Genomic DNA, 6,023 nt, shown 5'->3' with positions numbered 1-6,023 from the left:
GTGATTTTGGAGCCCCCAAAATAAAGTCTGCCACTTTTCCCACTGTTTCTCCATCTATTTGCCATGAAGTGATGGCATGGAGTGGCGAGTGGCCAAGAAGAGATACCCCACATTCAAGGTCAGGAGTGGCAGCTGCGCTTCATTGGAGACTCTGTGTGGAGATACCACATGTCCAAGGTCAGAGAAACCCCAATAAGACGGTAGGCGCTGGAGTGGCTGTGAGGAGATACCCCATGTGCAAGGGCAAAGGAGAAGCCCCAGAAAGATGGTAGGAGGGGCGTATTCACATTTACAATTAAACCCCATTCCCGCCAGAGACGCTTACAGGGCTCAAACCAACCTTGTGCACACCAGGGCCCAGGCACCCCACAGAGACTGAGACAGAACTGTGTTTGAGCATCTCGTGTGGAAGTATAGGTCGGCAGTGGTCTGCTGCAGGGACAGAGGCTCTGGGTTCAGCAGACCAGGGTATGGCATAAACCCTCTTGGAGGAGGTTGACATTAACCCCATAGCAGAGCTGCCGGTTAGAACTGGACATGGAACATCAGACTGGTTCCAAATAGGAATAGGAGTACGTCAAGGCTGTGTATTGTCATCCTGCTTATTTACCTTATATGCAGAGTACATCATGAGAAACGCTGGGCTGGAAGAAGCACAAGCTGGAATCAAGATTGCCAGGAGAAATATCAATAACCTCAGATATGCGGATGACACCACCCTTATGGCAGAAAGTGAAGAGGAACTAAAAAGCCTTTTGATGAAAGTGAAAGAGGAGAGTGAAAAAGTTGGCTTAAAGCTCAACATTCAGAAAACTAAGATCATGGCATCTGGTCACATCACTTCATCGCAAATAGATGGGGAAACATTGGAAACAGTGGCTGACCTTATTTTTGGGGGGCTCCAAAATCACTGCAGATGGTGATTGCAGCCATGAAACTAAAAGATGCTTACTCCTTGCAAGGAAAGTTATGACCAACCTAGATAGCATATTCAAAAGCAGAGACAGTACTTTGCCAACAAAGGTCCATCTAGTCAAGGCTATGGTTTTTACAGTGGTCATGTATGGATGTGAAAGTTGGACTGCAAAGAAAGCTTAGCCTCAAACAATTGATGCTTTTGAACTGTGGTGTTGGAGAAGACGCTTGAGATTCCCTTGGACTGCAAGGAGATCCAACCAGTCCATCCTAAAGGGGATCAGTCTTGGGTGTTCTTTGGAAGGACTGATGCTAAAGCTGAAACTCCAGTACTTTGGCCATCTCATGCGAAGAGTTGACTCATTGGAAAAGACTCTGTTGCTGGGAGGGATTGGGGGCAGGAGGAGAAGGGGATGACAGAGGATGAGATGGCTGGATGGCATCACTGGCTCCATGGACATGAGTCTCAGTGAATTCTGGGAGTTGGTGATGGACAGAGAGGCCTGGCGTGCTGCAGTTTATGAGGTCACAAAGAGTTGGACACAACTGAGCGACTGAACTGAACTAAACTGAGAGCTGCCAGAACTTACACAGGACTTGGAAATAGACTCTCGGAGGGCACAACAGAACCTTGTGCATCAGGACCCAGAAGAAAGGAGCAGTGACCCCACAGAAGACTGCCCTGGAATTGCCTGTGAGTGTCTGGGAGTCTGGTTGAGGCAAGGGTTGGTGGTGGCCTGCTGCTGGTTTAAGGGCAGAGTGTAGCAGTACATGCATAGGATCTTTTGAGGGAGGTCACCATTATCTTCATTATCTCCACCATAGTTTGGTCCCAAGTTAATAGCAGGGATGGAACACAACTTCACCCATCAAAGAAAATTGTATTAATGATTTACTGAGCATGGCCTGGCCAATCAGAACAAGACCTAGTTTTCCCCTCAGTCAGTCTCTCCCACCAGGAAGCTTCCATAAGCCTCTTATCATTCTCCATCAGAGGGCAAACAGACTGAAAACCACAATCACAGAAAACTAACCAGTCTAATCAGATGGACCACAGCCATGTCTAACTCAATGAAACTATGAACCATGCCTTGTAGGGTCACCCAAGATGGGCGGGTCATGGTGGAGAGTTCTGACAGAATGTGGTCCACTGGAGAAGGGCATGACAAATCACTTCAATATTCTTACCTTGAGAACCCCATGAACAGTATGAAAAGTACCATCTTAGATTTATTTAATTACGTTGTGTTTGTATAGTGTACTTGTAAATGCTATTTATTTAGTTGGCTATATATTCTTTTTCACATTTTCCTGATGACTAAGACTTAAAAAAATTACCATCATCCAAAGCAAGCTGAGTTGCCAAAACAAGTAAAAGGAAGAATTGAGACCGGTCATAATTTTTTTATCTACAGAGGGCTTTCCAGGTGGCCCAGTAGTAAAGAATCTGCCTGGCACTGCAGGAGATGCAGGAGACACAGGTTTGATGGCTGGGTTAGGAAGATTCCCTGCAGTGGGAAATGGCAACCCACTCCAGTATTCCTGCCTGGAGAATTCTTTGGACAGAGGAGCCTGGTGGCCTACAGTCCATAAGGCCACAAAGAGTTGGACATGACTGAGCACACACACACATAGATACTCTGACAAATATTTTCATAAGAACCTCCTCAAACCTCTTCTTCCATTCATAAATGTTTAAAAATATAGCTTCCAATCTTGGGGTATAGAGTTCCAAAGTTTGGTTTTTTGTTTTTTTTTTTTATATGACAGCTTCAGATGCAAAAGAGGTGCTTTTCCTTCTGTTTCAGAGGCATGAAAAATGAAAGATAAATAAAGGATTTCACCTAACATGGAACTCACTCATCTGAATGGCAGTTTATTTAGGACAATGTTATCATTCCACAATAACAGAGTCATTTGCCATGAAGAATGTTACAAGATTTTGTTTAGTATATCTTATTTCATAAATATATTTTTTAAATTTTATTTTATTTTTAAACTTTACATAATTGTGTTAGTAAGTTACAGTAGCTTAAAGTATTAACCTACATGGTTTAGCAAGTATGAGCATACATTGGTAATTTGTAAATTACAACTTTTAAGTACATAAAGGATTCCAGGTTTTGGAGAAAGAACATAGTTTATAAAAAAGTTTCAAATTACTTTTGCCAAGAAAAAATGAAGCAACTTTTGATTAATTAAGTTATCATCACATGAGGAGTGGTTTAGTTAAAGGTCACATAATTTACTCTCCATTTTCAACTTATGATATGACACTTTGAGGCAAATTCATATAGTTATGAGTGATAACATATTGGGAAAGCATGTAGCAATATTATCTTATTATGCTCCTAGGCATTTATTATCTTCTTTGAACATGTTCTACCATATTTTATTACTTAAATAAAATTTTTAACTGCATTAAAAGGTAAAACAAGAGTAAAGTTACATTCTAAAATTATGAATATTATTTTGTAAGTGCATTCATATAATTTTAGAAATAATATTTTTATTTTCTTCCTTTCAATAAATTACTGGCTTTGTTTTTTTCTAGTATACTTTTTTCCAATTTTTTTATTTATAAGATTTACCTTTTAACCTTTTATAACTATACAGTTTAGTAATATTAAATACATTTGTAATGTGTGCAATCATTACTACTATCCATTTCCATAATACATTTCATTTTGTAAAACTGAAATTCTATGCCTGTTAAAAAAATAATTGTATTGATATATTTTCCCCTTTCCCCATTTCGCCTGAGAAACATCATTCTGCTTTCTGTTTCTGATACTGATTACACAATGTATATCCATATTGTAATATATTTTGAAATTTCCATCATTTTAAGGCTGAATTACATTCCTTTCATGTATATGCCACATCTTGATTATGCATTTCTCCAACTATAAATATTTGCGTTGCTTCTATGTTTTAGCAATTGTGAATACTGTTGCTGTAATCATGGGTGTGCAAATATCTCTTTAAGACCCCCTTCCAATTCTTTTGAGTATATACCCAGACATAGAATTCCTGGATCATATGGTAATTCTATTGTTAATCTTTCAGGGAACTGCTGCCCTGTTTTCCAAAATAACTATACCATTTAACTTTCCTTGCAGTAGTGGACAAGGATTTCAGTTTCTCCACATCCTCACCAACACTTATTGTTCTCTGTTCTCTTGATAGGAACCATTCTCATGCATGTGAGGTGACATCTCATTGTAGTTTTAATTTTCATTTCCCTAATTATTAGTGTTGTTGAACATCTTTTAATGTTCTTATTGACCATTTGTATAATATATCTTCTTTGGAAATGTCTATTCAAATCTTTTGACCATTTTTAAATTGGATTGTTTTTATCGTTTTTGAATTTCAGCCTTCTGTGTATAACTTAAATATTAATCCCTTATCAGATATAAATTTGCAGACATTTTCTCCCTTTGTATGGATTATCTTTTTACTCTATGGAGAGTGTCTTTTGATGCATACATTTAAAAATTTTCATGAAGTCCCTTTTGTCTATTTTTTTCTTTTACCACCTTGTGCCTTTGGTGTCATATCCAATAAGTCACTGTCAAATCCAGTGTTGTGAGGATTTTGTTATATGTTTCTTCTAAGAACTTGATTGTTTTAGATCCTGCATTTAGGTCTTTGATTTTTTAATTAATTTTGAATTTTTGTGTATGGTAATGCTAAGTAATTTCCATTTCAAAAATATAGCTGACTGAAATTCATTCCAAGTGAATTACTTTGTTTTAAGGACATTTGCTTTAATTACTTTTTTGGACTCCAAACTATTCACATAAATAATATAGTCTAGTCAATATTATTTCTTATTGTTGAGTAATACTGAAAAATAGGGAAAAGGGTAAAAGGTAGTTTTCTTTGTAATTCTGTACTAGAATTTTATATAGACTGGGAAGGAATTATGTCATTTAAAAAGCCTCCTTCAGTGTTGGGAGTCACCTATTTAGAATATTGAAAGTCAGTATTAAAATACATGTTCATTGTAGCAGCAACTACCAGAAATAATAAAATTTGCATAAATATGTGTATTAACTTACGAGAGGAAAACTGATTTTAGCCTTTGGGGAATGAGTTAGACAAATACATTTGTACAAAGGAGTAGGTTTATTTAGGAGATGAGCACTAGAAATGTGGGGTGTAGTAATAAAAAGATATTCAAATGAATCAAAGTATTTAAAAGAAAAAAGAAATGGAAAAACAGCAAATTTCATATTTCCACTTGAAGATAGAAATGATGAAAAGCTATAATGAAATAAATATATGAATGTTTATATATATGTTTAACATGATTTATATCTTTCTAGTGCTGTTTCAGTCATGTCCAACTCTTTGTGCCCCCATGAACTATAGCCCACCAGCCCATCAGATAATGGTATCTAAAAGATATAATAATGAAACCAATAATATCCACTAGTATGCCAGTAATGATACCAATGATATCTTTTAGATATCATTATTTCAAAGATTAAAAACTGGCTGTTAATCTGGTGGGTATCATTATTTGGTTGGTATCATTATTTAATTGGTTAACCTGATTTTTATCATTATTTCAGAGATCAAAATCTGGTTGTTTAATTTTACATATTTTCATTGTTGAACCAAGAGCATTATTGATAATTGATAAAAGTGACAACTTTAATGGTTTATGTTTACAGTTAATGTAAAAGTAGAAACTTAGATTTTTTATTAATATATTTAGGGATTTTAATTATAGGAGGAAAAGTCAATAAACATATTCAAGACTTCAAAGAGCCTCAACTATTAATTTCAGACACATCAACCTAATAGTGGTTACTGTAATGAACTCCTCTGTTTTTATATACTGCTTTTAAAAAATATAGTATAAAACAATTTCCAAAAGTTTGATTTTTTTTTTTTTAAACTCTGTGCCTTCTGACATGTGATTCTTGAATAAACACTGTGTCTGCATAGCTTTCTTTTAGGTAGGGTTCAGTTCAGTTCAGTTCAGTCCCTCAGTCCTGTCCTACTCTTTGCGACCCCATGAATCGAAGCATGCCAGGCCTCCCTGTCCATCACCAACTCCTGGAGCTCACTCAGACTCACGTCCATCCAGTCAG

At 36.6% G+C, this 6,023-nt stretch overlaps 1 long non-coding RNA gene across 1 annotated transcript in view; it reads left to right on the top strand.

Moving 5' to 3' along the window:
* Positions 1-1,461: 1,461 nt before the first annotated feature.
* The window catches only part of LOC132344990 (uncharacterized), a 46,135-nt gene continuing 41,573 nt past the window's right edge, over positions 1,462-6,023 (top strand). The window contains exon 1 of the long non-coding RNA XR_009494089.1: positions 1,462-1,609. This is a non-coding gene — a long non-coding RNA (uncharacterized lncRNA). The remainder of the gene's footprint in view (positions 1,610-6,023) is intronic.

The sequence above is a fragment of the Bos taurus genome, chromosome 3, assembly GCF_002263795.3.
Source record: "Bos taurus isolate L1 Dominette 01449 registration number 42190680 breed Hereford chromosome 3, ARS-UCD2.0, whole genome shotgun sequence".
In the NCBI taxonomy this organism is placed as follows: Eukaryota; Metazoa; Chordata; class Mammalia; order Artiodactyla; family Bovidae; genus Bos; species Bos taurus.
Note: the sequence above shows the minus strand (reverse complement) of the source record. Positions and strands in the feature narration are given on the sequence as shown.